Source organism: Arvicanthis niloticus, chromosome 8 (assembly GCF_011762505.2).
Source record: "Arvicanthis niloticus isolate mArvNil1 chromosome 8, mArvNil1.pat.X, whole genome shotgun sequence".
In the NCBI taxonomy this organism is placed as follows: Eukaryota; Metazoa; Chordata; class Mammalia; order Rodentia; family Muridae; genus Arvicanthis; species Arvicanthis niloticus.
In genome coordinates, this window is record NC_047665.1 from 27620843 (window position 1) to 27635354 (window position 14512).

The following is a 14512-nucleotide window of genomic DNA, read 5'->3' on the forward strand; positions in this document are numbered from 1 at the left end:
CAATAGGTGAATCATATACTAAGTCTTACCCATATCTACCTTAAGGAATTTGGATGAGACTCTGGAGTTGAAACTGCTGTTAGATTGGTTTAAGACTTTAGATTGGGGCTGGCTTGTGTGACTGACTGTAATTTGTCTGTGAGGAGGACATGCATTTGAGAAAGTCAACTCTTTATTACTTCTGTTCCTCAGGTTTATATGTTGCTGTCATAACTCTTATTATTTTATATCTAATCTTATTCCAAAATAGGATTGTTTAAAATGCAATCAGTTAGGATGGATGAGATACACCATACTGGAGTAGGGTGGGTTTAAACACAGTGACTGGTGTCCCTGTAAATGGAGAAATATGGACACAGAAACACAGAAAGTACACAATGGGTAGATGAAGCCAGAGAGTGTGGCTATGTACCTACATGCAAAGAATGCTACAGATGTCAGAAAGCCATAGGAAGCATCCATGGACCTGGACCTCACTGCCCTTTGATACCTCCATCCTGGACTTGGACTGTTTGGAATTGAAGGGAGATACACTTCTTTGCTGAAACCACCCATTTGTGGTACTTCACCCATTTGTGGAGGTTTTGGCATACTAATGCAGATTTGACAGGGTTTAAAGCTTTCTGGGCACAAAAATACTTGCCCAAAGACAGTATTTATTCCTGTGTTATTTAGGGTCTCTTTTTTGAAAAAAATCTAAGATACAGAGAAAAAAATACAGAGTTAAAGTTTAGTGACCAAAACGTCCATGGTAGCTCTGCCATTCTTCTCTCTAAAGCCATGGGATGAACAAACTCATCCTGAGGCTGGGCCTCTGGACTCAGCATCTTTGGGCATGCACTGTGTCTGGAATAGATTCTCATAAAAACAAAACAGAACAAAGCCCTCAAATGCTGTGAATTTCTAACATTCTCCTGTTAACCATGCTAATGTATTTTTGGCCTGCTTTTTGTCTCTATTAAGCAAGGAGTCAGGAAACATGGCCCCAGTTTCCTGGTCCCCATTAGCCAGGGAAGTAATTAATCTACCTCTTTGAAGACAGCTGGGGTAGAGATAAGGAGACTCCCTTACTCCCTTATGCTAAAGATGTTAGGTTTGTGTCATAGGTTGCCATTTAACAGGTTTGTTTGTTTTATCATGTTTAGAGCAGGGTACAAGGAATTTCTTTTTTAACCTTCTTTGTTGTGAGGGCACAGAGAGTGACATCGTGCATCTCAAACCTTGCAGATAACTAAAGAACAGACACCGAATGTGGTTTAACTAACAGTGAGTCCAAGGTAATATGGACATGGAGACATTACAGATTCCTCTGTTTCTAGTGATTTGTTGAAAGGAAGAAACATTTTATTCCTATAGTAATATCTATGTCACAGTGCCTCATGCCACCCTGCTGCTACACCAGTGGTGTTTTGTAAACTTCAGACTTATTTATATAATTGCTAAAGTGGATGATAACAAATGCCACCTCAAAAATGGTAACCTAGCTTTCACAGAATATCTCAAAAGAAATGTTAAAGCTGAAAGAAAAAGGAGAATCAATGGTACTTTGACTGTATATATCTGGCTCTCCCAACCTGTGTTTTGTGATGTTGAGAGCATTGAGAAACCTAGTTCTTTATCTGGCACTGGGCTGAGTCTGAGTTGTGGGTCTAACTAACTGATTCTGGCAATCTGTGGGCTCAAAAAACACTTCATTAACTATACCCTGCACAACTAGCACCTGGTAATATGCTGTGCACCCAGAGAGTAATTCACTATATTAACACTACTTTATTTCGTGTAGTGTATGCTGTACCTGACTGCTCTCTTGGGGGTAGGGTGGATGAGATTGGAGAGAAAAGGCAGTGAGCATAAGCACTTTGTCCATGTACAGCAGGTCAGTAGCCATACAGAACTGCCAGTGTCCTGTATCTTATTGTCCAGGAAAATGGATATCATAGCCTTACCCTAATATAGGAAGTGGGCATTTGCATCCCAGGCTCATGGCTCTTCTAGGAAAAAAAACCTAACTCTGCTGACTGAAGCTGTGTGGCTTATCCATAGTGCTGACCCTCTGGGCTCCTGAGTGCTCACTCATTCAACAAGTGTCTAACAGATTCATGCATATCATTGCCTGCATTAGGAGCTAGAAGCACAGTAGAAGGGCCTTGTAATCCCAGGGTTCCTGAGTAAGTGTTAGAATAAAATTCCTGACAATCCAGAGGATAGTTGTCTACTATAGAAGGGGCAGAAGTGGGCATGGTCAACTATTGGGGTCATTCTCTGGAACCCTGCTGATTGCCCTTTTATATGCACTGCATGTTGTAAGTTAGAACATAGTTATTAACTTTGAGAAAACATTAGCTAAGTTTCTCTCTTCTTTTTCAGATATTCCTCTTGCTTCCTCCATTTTCTCTGTCTTCCTGCAACAATGTTCTATGAGCAGTGGTCTTCTCAAAGTTTGTACTTCAAATCAGGGACCAAGACACGGCACACTCTGGACTTGGAGAAAGTGTAGTCTGAAAAAGCCCTAAATCAATATCAAAGAAGAGACAGGGTTTCAGGGCAGGACATGGTAGAAACCAAAGTGCAAAGGTAGCTATGGGATAAGTATCACCCAGGACCTAGGAGCCTGGAAGTCTGGAGGTCAGCACCCATAGAGCATAGAAATGCCCCCAGCAAAACCTCCTGGATATGAAGGCAGCTCTCTGTATGGTCAGGTCAGACAGTCAGCTGCCCCTGCCCCCCATTTTAACTTTTCAATAGGGATGGCTGGAGAACAGAGCTTTCCAGAGACCCACAGGTGGGCACTGGGAAAAGAGAAGCCCTAAGAGGTCACTGCAGAAGTCAAAATGGGTCTGACACCTGGCTGGACTTTAGACCAGGCCAATCTTTGGCCTCTTTCCTGGTGTGTGACTCTAAGTAGGAAGCCTCACTAGTTTCTACAGGGCTTCAGTTTTGCAGTGACTTCTGGAGAGCTCAGACTATCGAGGCTATCTCCTAGACTCTGGGCCAAAGGCTGGCTTTCATCTAGATTCTCTTTAGGGATTTTCTTTCCTTGTTGAAAAAAAATTATAGGAGGTGGCATTTGTTCAGGCACACTGAATCAGCCATGGATGGAGGGCTTCTTCTGAGGCTCTGGCAAGAGCAGGCCAAGACCTTTCAACACTAGCCTGAGGAGTCTTATGATTCTGTTAGCATTTTGGTTAAAGTGGGGAGGAAAGAACTTAACTCAGAATTAAGAGCTGTGGTTTCAATTCTGAGGGAGGCACAGTTAGGCAAAAAGACAGCCTAGCCTTTAATCTGTCTGTGAGGTTCATCCTCTTGCATTTTGGACAGGAGCTATGAGTTGAATTTCCATTTCTGGTCTCCTTTTTACAAAACCTTCTAGATGAAAAGGAACTGAGAGACATGGATTTATTTGCTTATATCCAAATGTTGTTAGACAGTATCAGATATCTGCTTTATGTGTGTTTGTGTGCGGGTTTCCACAGAGGTTATGAGCAATCCTTGGATTCTGGGGAGCTGGAGTTACAGGTAATCGGGGCTACCTGGTGTGAATACTGGGAACCTCTGGAACAGCACCAAAGTGCTCTTAACCACTGAGACACCGCTCCAGATCCTATCATTACTTTATAAATGCAATTAGGGATAGCTATTTTCTGAGAGAAAATTTCCAGCCAGTAAAACCAAGACTTAATTTAGAAAATATGTGTTTCTATTTGAAGGAGTCTTTTTTAATTATTAGTTTAATGGCCCTTGAATTCTAATCCTTCTTGTGATTGTCATACTGTGAATATTATGACTTCTGTATTTGGTATTCTGTATAAAAATTTCTTTCATATATATATGTATATATATATATACATATATATATGTATACACACACGTGCGCACACACTCATATATATAAACCCATAAACAAACTATATATATATATATAAAATATATAAATATATTATATATATATATAAAATATATATATATATATATATATAGTTTATTTATGGGTTCTTCATGGACATTTGAGGTCAGAGAACAGCTTTTGGTAAGTCAGTTCTTTCCTTCCATCATGTGTGTCCCAGGGAGCCAGCTTAGGTCATCAGGCTTGGTAGCAAGCATCTTCACACATTGAGACATCTCTTTGACTCTTAACTTTTCTTTAAAAATTTAATTGTAGCATTTATGTTCATAATATAGAACTCACTGCCTACCTCCAACATGGTTTTGTCTTGTAGGCTTTGTTCCCATTCAGTCCTAACTCTCCAGTGTCCTCCCCCATCGGCAGCAGCCCCCACTTTACATTCTGTCTCTGTGAGTTTGACTTATCTAGATACCTCGTGTAAGTGGATCATAACCATACTTGTTCTGTGACTGGCTCATTTCGCTTAGCATAATATCCTCATGTGTTTGGTCTTTTGGTCTTTAAAACACCATTTCCTCCTAACACCCGAGGGCTAACCCATTTAAACTCTACAAAGGTCACAAGTGGAATTTTTAACAACACTCCCTAAGCCTGGAAATGTTAAAGATGAACGAACATGTGTCTGGAAAACGCTACATTGCTCACAGCAGAGCGGAACATCTCAGGGGTGAAAAAGCTAACCCACTGCAGCCTCCATGTTGAAGAAGAGGGTCCTGTTAAGTGGCACCATCTGGGAAACTCCTGCAAAGTAGGGCATAGAGCCACAGGCATGAAGCCAAGGGCAGGGGACGCTCTGCAGATGTGCCTTGCTCACACTGATGCCAGCGGTCATGCTGTCCTACCGGGGCTGTGGCAACAGCTGCCGGTGGAGAGAGGCTGGCAACAGCTCTGGAGAGAGGCGTGTGCCGGCTGGGTGCCAGAGCTGAAGAGCAGTGGGCAGCTGCTGGGAATCGAAGACCAGACCGGACGAGAACAGAGGGTACCAGAACACCCCAGACTCCAGAGCATACCTCCTCAAAGCAGGGTCACCCCTGCCATTGTATTTACAGCTTCCCAAACTCCGCAAACAGAGTCTCTCTCCTCTCTCTTCTCCATCTCCTGGGCCCACACTAGGCTGCTACTCAGCCGTGTCACACAAATGATGGAACAAAGTGGGGGTGGCAGTGGGGGCGGGGCTGAGGCTGGCTGGAGACAGTCTTTACGAGCTCCCAGGGGATGGGGGCGGTTGTTCATATATCCCAGCAGCAAGGCAAATACTCTAAAACCCGTGACACCATCTTTTTCAAAAAAATGTAATTTGCTACTGTCAATAACATGGATTTCCCAGCCCAAAGAACCAACGTTTTCTAGTTATTTATCAAATCTTTTACACTCTGATGACTAATGAAAAACTCTATGGCAATTTGTTACTGTGTTGGCATTGTTTACCATCAGAAACGACACTAGAACACAGGGGCAATCGGTTACAATTGCATTCAAAGCTTACTCTCTCCCCAGGGAGCATATACACTCACATATCCATAGGGGCTGATAACCATTATGAGCGCCGTCTTTATGAATAATCTGTGCGGCACTTGGCACCTAAAAACACCACGTTGCATCTGTCAGCTCATTTTGGCATCATGAGAGTGTTTGTGATATCACTTCAGTTGAAAAGAACGAGACTTAAAGGGGGGGAAACATCTTTACTAAGGTCATAAAGCAAGTCAATTGCAGTGAAAGTATAGTCTCCCTAGCCTTCAGCCAGAACTCCTTCCTCTGAACTGTGTTTGTGAAGACCATGTCAGAATCAGGGAAGACATGTCACACACACACACACACACACACACACACACACACATACATACAGCTACATCTACATATATATGCATACACACGCACACGCACGCTTGCGTGCACACACACACACACACACACACTCCACACACATGTTTTTTCCTGCTGGGCTGTGTTTCTCCCGTCTGCATCCCAGGCAGTCTTGAAATGTGCAATTGGTGCTTCCTTGGAAATCAATAGGGTCATTTTATCAGGCCACATCATATAAAACTGGCATTTAAAAACTAAGATATTCAATTATCAACAACTCATATATATTTCTAACTAATTGCTCTCCCTGGCTTCATGCTGGGCACTGTTCCCACATAGCTACAAACTGGCCTTTTCTTTGGTTTAATTTGGCTGGTTTCTCCACTTTCAATTTTGTTGCCCCTTGGTCTGAATCTGCCAGTGACCTCAGATCACTGTTTTAGCAGCCTCCATAACTAATTGAGCCAATTGCAGAGGCAGTTCGCCAAACTTTGCAATTAACCCCAAACCCAGTCACTCAGGGTGATCCAAATATGACTCACAGATGGATAGTTTGCAGGAATTCTCAACAGGTCTAGCCTGTTCCTGATTCTGCAGGAAGAGGAATTCTCTTAGTATTCTGCTGTTTATGTGACCTGAATAGTGTGTGCTGGGTCGTGGGACACTTCTGAAGCTGTTACAGGGGGGTCTTAGGACCTCAGGAGGTGTCTTGGCTGAATGCTAGGTGGGCTAGCCTTGGCTGAATGCTAGGTGGGCTAGCCAAGTGGCCAAAGATGTATTTATTAGCATCAATCTTTTTTTTTTTTTAAACCATCCAGAGGAAGCTCCTGTCTTGCTCCACTTGCCTGACTCCCACCATCTAGAGTGAAGTCAGGATATGTTCACCAGAAAGCAGGGATGGACAAGTTCCAAGTGGGGGCTGCCTGGCAGAAGGGCCTCAGCCACCACTGCAAGATAGTAGAGCTGCCTGCTTCCAGCATACGGTTGAGAAATGAGAACAGTGCTCTCTTTCTGTGTTTCCTGGTTACATGATATTTTTGTGATCCACTTGATGTGGGACTTGAAAATAAATCAAGCTGGGAGCCCTCTGGTACTGCTGACTTGGAGAATGTCCTGAAGGTGTGTCTCACTGATCTTTCTCTGACACTGGGGGCTTTGTTTTCATTTTGCACTCTAAGCAGAGTGAAACCACAGAAGGTCAGGGCAGAAAACCTAGATCTCTTAGAAAGATAGCAGAACCCCAGGCTAATGCTGCAAAGAACATTACAGGGGTAGCTGGCCAGGGTTCTGGTGAGAACTTTGGAAAGCACGTGGGAGGGATGTAAAATATTCCTGAAATCAGTGAGAAGACGGAGCAGCAGGATGTGAGCCCTGTGGAAAAATGAAAATCCATCCCTGAGTTGTGGTCTTTGTTGATTTCCATGGAGAAAAAAAAAAAAATCTCCATTGTGGCCAATTTTGAAGTGGCTTAATTTAACAACTGGCTTGCAAAATTTCTGGGTGTTTGATAATCTCTGCAGAGCTTGTGTGAGCTGATTCCTTAGTGTACTATCTCAGGGGCTCCAACATTTAAACAGGGTAAATGTGCTACATATGTTAAAATATACGGATCTGGGCCAGAAGCATGTATCTCTGGGAGGCCCAGGCCCCATCCTCTCCTCTCTCAAGTCATGACTTCATAGCTCCCCCAGGCCCAAGATCAAGGTCCAGATACCACGACTAGAAACACTGTGCTCCCAGTCACTGCTTGGCAAACTTTCAGAGCCTGTGTCTTTCTGGAAGCAAGTCTCCAGACTCACCGCTGCAAACATCACAGTGCCTGCCATAAAAGCAGGTGCCTGCTACAGCCTGGCAGGCAGAGTGACTAGAGGAGCAGACTTCTGGTCTCCTAGAGGGGAAATGCTGGGTGTGGGTGTTGATCCATCATTGTGCACAAGACGCTTTTACATAACAGAGTGAGCCCAGGCAGAGTTTAAAACAGATGTCCACCAGAGTAGATACTCAATTCGCCAGTTAGGAAGGTAGAAGCCAGCCTGTAATTGTGTGGGTTTATGGGACTATGGGATGGGTTTATTCTATGAGAAATTTCTGTGATTGCAACTGGAAGAATTCAATGTTAAATAATAAACTATTTTTGTAGGTATGCAAAATATAGGGGTATATCTGTGTTTTGACCAATATGCTTTTGTAATGTTTTTAGTTATGTTATTGTTTTTAAATTGTATGTGTACTGGTATTTCACCTGTAGCCCTGTGCACCACATGTGTGCAAATGCCCACAGAGGCCAGAAGACAATGTCACATTTCCCTGGAACTAGAAATACAGATGGTCATGAGCTGCAGTATGGGTGCTGTGACTCAAACCAAGGTCCTCTGGAAGGGCAGTGAGTGCTCCTAACTGCCAAGCCATCTCTGCAGTCCCCATCCCCCACATTTCAAATCTGGACTTTGAATTCTTTATGTGCAAAACATGAATGACACGAATGAACTACTTTTATGTACGGTCTTCTCTGGGCTGTGCTCTCAGGGTGCCCATGGCTCTCACGTCTTCACAGTTTTGTGAGATTCCCAGTCCCTTTATCATTTGCCTGCTGGCTTTCATCTTTTTGGGGCCTTTAATGTTATAGTGACCATTACTGTTTAGCGGTGATAAATGTAATATTTTTTGATGAACAAACTTAAGAAGACTATAGACTACACTAAGAGTTTACTGTGAATCCTCCTTAGGGTCTCTGGTCTTCTAGGCTGTATTGTCTATCAGACATGGGGCCCCAAGCTAGCTTCAAATCAGCTCTCCCCAAAGGATGCTGTGTCATCTCCTAGGACTTCCCTGGCAAGGTGCCATAAGGAAGGTGACTCAGAACAACAGATAACTTATTTTTTATGGTTTTGGAAGCTGAAAGTCCCAATTAAAGGGTTGAAGGGCTCTGCTTTCTCCCGGCACTGCCAGGAATCCATGGGGCTCCTTGGAGTGTAGAAGGAGTATGATATATGTACAGGTGCTCCTCTGTGTTTCTGTCTCATTTCTCTTACAAGAACAGTAATCATACTGGGTGAGGGCACTGGGTATGTGAGTATTAACTTCATCTGTGCTTAGTATATATAAAGACACTATTTCCAAATAAGGTCACAATCACAGGTTCAATGGTTTGAACCTAGGTTTTGAGGGACAGTGTTTAGCCCAACAGAGAACTGTTATCATTCCTTCAAAATGGGGTTCCAGAAAAATATATTTTTGGAAATGATGTCTTAAAAATTTGAACTGTAACTGGTATTTTTGATTTGCAATTTGTAATTGAGTATCCCTTATCCAAAATGTTTCAAAGTGTTTCAAATTTCTGATATTTTAACAGATTTTGAAAGGTTGAAGAGGCTTCCAGTCTAGGACCAAGCACTGAGCTGTTCCCAGGCGGCAGCTCTGCCCCCAATTTCACAGAACCCAGAGGAAGCGGGCCTCCCAGGAGCTCTAACTTAGAATACACAGCCTTGGTGTATCTACTCATCAAGCAAGCTGAGCTCTCTTCCATCGAACCTCTGATGTCCTGGAATTCCAGCTGGATACAGTAAAGACACAGCATCAGAGGCTTGTCAATCTACTCTCTCCCTTGCCCCTCTTCTAATATCTCAATGCCTATAATCAGCTTAAAGAAGCTAATGAAGAGTCAGCTTCCCTATTCCCTGGGCTTGAGGACTGAGGTAGTTAATATTGGGCTGTCTTTCTAGGGAAAAGTAGTGGTTTTGGTGGAACAGGGAGAATTAGCTAGGATTTATTACATAGCCATAACCTACTGGTAGAAATATGTATAATTGTTATTAAGATGAAGTTATAATTTCTTAAATGGTACAAAATTTACTTGGATTTAAAATTTAAGGTTTTCACTGGTACGAGCTTTTTATTAATATAAAAGTGAGATTAATATTGTTGCTATCATAGGCATTGTGCCTATATAACATTTAGAAATACAAGACTTAGACCCAGTCCTTCTTTAACTTTTGTAACTGATTTGAGATAGTTAGCCTGTGAGTTAAGGGCATATAGCAAATTCATGGCTTTGAGTTTATTGTTAGGGTGTTTTCTATATTTTATTTAGAAATAGCTGAGAGGAGTTAACAGACAACAGTCCAGATTGCCTTACATGGATAGTTGGTTTTCAAAACGTCAGAAGTCCACAGAATTGATGTCACAAACATTTCTGTATTAATGTTCATTTTGATTAGAGACCTGTCTGCTCCTGACAGCTTCCTGTCTTGGATTCTAAAAAGAAATTGATCATCTTTGGAGTTATTTCAGCTGTGGTGAGACAGTCACTAGGCAAGAATTGCCTCTTGTCATCTACAGACAAATCACTGTCCAGAAAAGGACACACTTGCAGAATAGTTGACTGATTATATCTGCCAAGACAGAGTAATCAGCCCTTAATAATTCTGCATCATTAGGTTTGTCAGATGGTCCTGGCCCAGAAGGCTGAAGATTGGATGCTCCAACGTTCTATAGTATAGGGACTGTCCAGGTGTTCAGTGGTCTCTATAAATTGGCTAAGTTTTAGAAGCTATGCTTTGTGTTTTCATAATTTCATTTAAGTCAGTCATTCTGGATTTCTGCTGGAGTTGAAGACTTATAGTCTCATAGCCAATCCTGGCTATTTACTTTGAGAGAAAAGATTTGAGAGGATGGTTTTCAGCTGACATTCATTCTAAAGCCAAGAAAAAAAGCCAGGTTCAGAACTAAGTCTTGTAGTTAGGAGAGATGACAGAGGTTCTGGTTAGTCAACAAGATGATGGACTGGGTATTAGGACTATCTTTTACCTTACTGACACAAATTGGCATAGTTATGCTCTAATTGTATTTTAAGAGAAAAATTTTATTTTAACAGGAAGGGTGATATGTAGGAGGAGCTAAGGTGAGAGGAGTAAGGAGAGGAGGAGGAGAAGGAGAAGGAGAGGAGGAGCTAAGTGATGGTGGTGGTGGGGAACATGGAGGCAGATGTTCGCGTGTCTCTGCCAGTAAAAGATAGTTGATATGTCTAGGTTGGGTATTGGGTTATACTTCTGATTGTATGAGCACCTTGTTTTTGAGCATTACCAAACTTATAAAGCCTTTGATTAACATTAAAAAATGTATAAAAGCAAAAAGGAAAAGGGGGGATGGGATAGGGGTTTTCTAGGGAGGGGAAATAGGGAGAGTGAATGGCATCTGAAATGTAAATAAAATATTCAATAAAAAATAAAAATAAAAAAAGAAAGGTTGGAGAGATGGTTCAGTGTTTGAGAGCACTCGGTGCTCAGGGACCAGGTTTAATTTACAGCACCTACATGGTAACCCACAACCATTTGTACCCCTGTCCCAGAGGCTCTGGTACACTTTTATGGCTTCCACATGTGGTACACAAACATACATAAAGGCAAAATGCACATACACATAAAACTAACTAACTAACTAACTGACATCATTTAAAATGGTAAACATATTGGAATATTTGCATGCTCATGAAATCTTGGGGGAGGGATCCAGTACAAACACAAAGCATTATGCTTTATGCTTTATGTCTTACAACCTGAGCCTGCAGGTCATTTTATACAATATCTTAGTGTCCTTGCATTCTGACTGTGACCTGTCCAGTATGGAAATTTCTACTCATGGTGTTATACTGGTATCTACAAAGTTTCAGATTTGGGGACATTTTAGATTTCAGAGGCTTGGATTAACAATATTCCAAACCATGAGTCAGGGTTTCTTTTTCTGATGTCAAAGGGTGCTTGAATTTAGAGGGGGAGAAAAAATGATTTATACTAGTATTTCTTCAAAAAAATTCATTATGAAGGAATATTCTGTGAAAATATGAGGAGTCTACGTGGCTTTGTCATTGACAGAAAGCCCAGCTGTTTTCATCTGATGCTGTTAATGAGGAAATACCCAAGACACTGTATCACAAATCTATCTTCAGTAGTTGGCTTCAGTAGTTGGGTTCCAACATTGCAGTTCAATAGTTAGGTTCCAACATTGCTGGCCTCCTTTGCAACCCTTTGTGCTTTCTTTTATGCACTAGAAAATCATCATATTCTAATGAAGTGTCAGGCTACAAGAATCCAAGTGCTCACACATAGCTCAAAAGAGAAAAGAACCTCTGTTCCCAGTTATGGCTTCTGTGGGCTCAAAAGCCCAGGTTCCGATGGCAGGGTTTACCTGGCAGGGGCAGGAACAGTTTCTCCACTTTTACAATTAAAACATTATTAATAAATCAGGCAAACACAGATACAGTTATGTGTCACTTAATGACAAGGACAGGTCCTGAGAAATGCACCCTTTGGCAACTTGGTAGCTGTGTGCCCATCATAGATTATATGAATATGTACACAGACTAAGACAGCAGTGACCTATGTAGGCAGTAAATACCACTGGATGAGGCCAGAATATGAGATCTATCACTGACTAAAATATCTCAAGGAATAGGTTAGCATTGTAAAATACTTCAGTTGAAATGTAAGTGCTCAATTAGACAAGTATAACACTAAATTTCATATAGTGAAATGTTATCCGAGTTATCTGTTATAATAAAATGTTCAATGACCAGTAAACCTCAGTATCAAGCAAAGTTGTGTCTACAAAGAAGAGTATGATTTGGAAACTCTGTATGCCAATGAATATATGAGTGATTTGCTAGAAAATATATTGTTTTTGAATATGTTTGCATGAATCAAAGAGTTTAATGCATTATTTAAATTAGTTTTTCCCTAGGATTGAGGGGGTTCCTAGGACATAGGATTTGTCCTGGGACAACCACAAAAACCGGAAAATTGGAATAATTCAACTTCATGAATGATCACAGTAACCAAGGGTTACACAGAAAGTGTGACCCTCCTAAGAGCAGTTTGGCCTCTTGAAGGTAAAATTCCACCCTGGTTGGCTAAACTAGCATGGCAGTAGGCACCTACCTTGATCTTTTAATCCCTGTGTTCTCACTTGTTAAAAAGGGAGGCTCTGTGAGCAGTGCCTCTCATGGGCTCTATGGAGATTCTGGTGAGATGGGGATATACTCACTGTGAACTGTAAACTTGCTGGGTGATCGTAGCCACAGAATGAGGCTGAGTCTCCTGAGGTAAGTTCAGAGTGAGTAGACATTCATGGCATTTGTTTGCATTACCAGAAGATAGCTGTCCATTAGTTCTTTCCTCATGGACACAAAGGCCAATGCCCCCTAAGTGTACAACCAGGTCACAGGAAGCAGATCTGAGTAGCCCATAGCGGATTATCTGCCCTCCTTTCTCAGTGTCTTCCTGTGTTCTCATCCTGGGTTCTGTCTGCTCCTTGGCCACATGTCTCTTCCTCATACCTCAACCTGTAGGCGTGCAATTGTTTCCACTGACTTTCCCAACATTCACCTGCAGGCAGTCCTCCCAGGGGACTGCTCTCCATCTTCAGTTGTCCATGGGAACCACTTGGGAAATGTTTATGGTCCCAATGCAGGGACCTACCTTTGATAACATCAAAATCTCTGGAAGGCCTGGCCAGCAGTGTTTATTGTAACTTGTACTGTGCACTAATTGTAATGTGCACCTCAAAAAGACAATTTGTGTTGAGCGTAAGTTAATCTAAAAAAAAAAAAAATGAACCAATGACAGATTCTGTTGTTTCACTAAGGGATCTTCTTGCTTAAGCATCTTCTTCAAGAACTGCTTTGCTATGTGGGCAGACAATGCTGCTCCACGATCACATGGCTTATTAAATGAAAGCTACAAGGAAATGTATGGGATACCTTCCTGTAAGTTTTTAGTTATAAATTCCCTAGAGGTGTCTAAAACAATATAATCTATTGCTGTTGCTCTTGACCACCCTCATAACTACATCATAGTTATATAACTACCTATTGCTGAAGGTACCACCCACTTTGGCTGTAGGATATAGTGAAATCAATCTCAAAACCTCCTCCCTGCTGGCAAACATTCATAGTATCAGAAGGTGCTCTATAGGCTGCTGGTGGATAAAAGGCATTGATGGTCTTACCCAAAGCTGGACCGTGCATGCTATAAAACTCTTCTGCCAGGGGAGATATGTCCACTTGTGCACTGGTAGCGTAACTGTTGATGGAGTAACAAAGCACTTTCTGGTTGGATTTGATGCCTGCTGCACAGAAAGGGACACCATGCCTGGTACTATAATCCTCACCCAAAGCCCATGGCTTAGAAGCTCAGAGGCCTTGGGGAAAAACCCATGATTGTTATTTTGCTAGTTCATCATGCTACCAAGTGCCTTGTAAATGTCTACGTTTTACCCATAGACCCACGCTGCTCTCATCCTTGGTCAGAGAAGCTTCTTTTTTTGCAGTGGGTAGCAGCCAGTGCAGAGACACGTAACTGAGAATAAGAGTGCTATGTATTAAATGGGACATCTCTGTCAAACCCTCAGACCCAGTCTTCAGGGAACACCAAAGACAGGAAGACGGAAAGAATATAAGAGCTAAAGGGTGGGCAGGAATGCTGTGAACTACTGTCCTCAGCACATAACATGGCTATTGTACCCATGAGCTCCTAGAAGCTGTGGTCACCTGTGTATGTACAAGACCAAGCCAGCCAAAATCCCAGCATAGAAGGGGTAGATGGTCTCTAGGCTCTGCCTCTTACCAAGGGGCTACTGATAGTTGGGAGAGAGAGGATTACTTCTTCTTCTTCTTCTTCTTCTTCTTCTTCTTCTTCTTCTTCTTCTTCTTCTTCTTCTTCTTCTTCTTCTTCTTCTTCTTCTTCTTCTTCCTCTTTGAGGGTATGTCACTGATAGAATTCCCATGCTCCAATGGATGGTCCCACACCC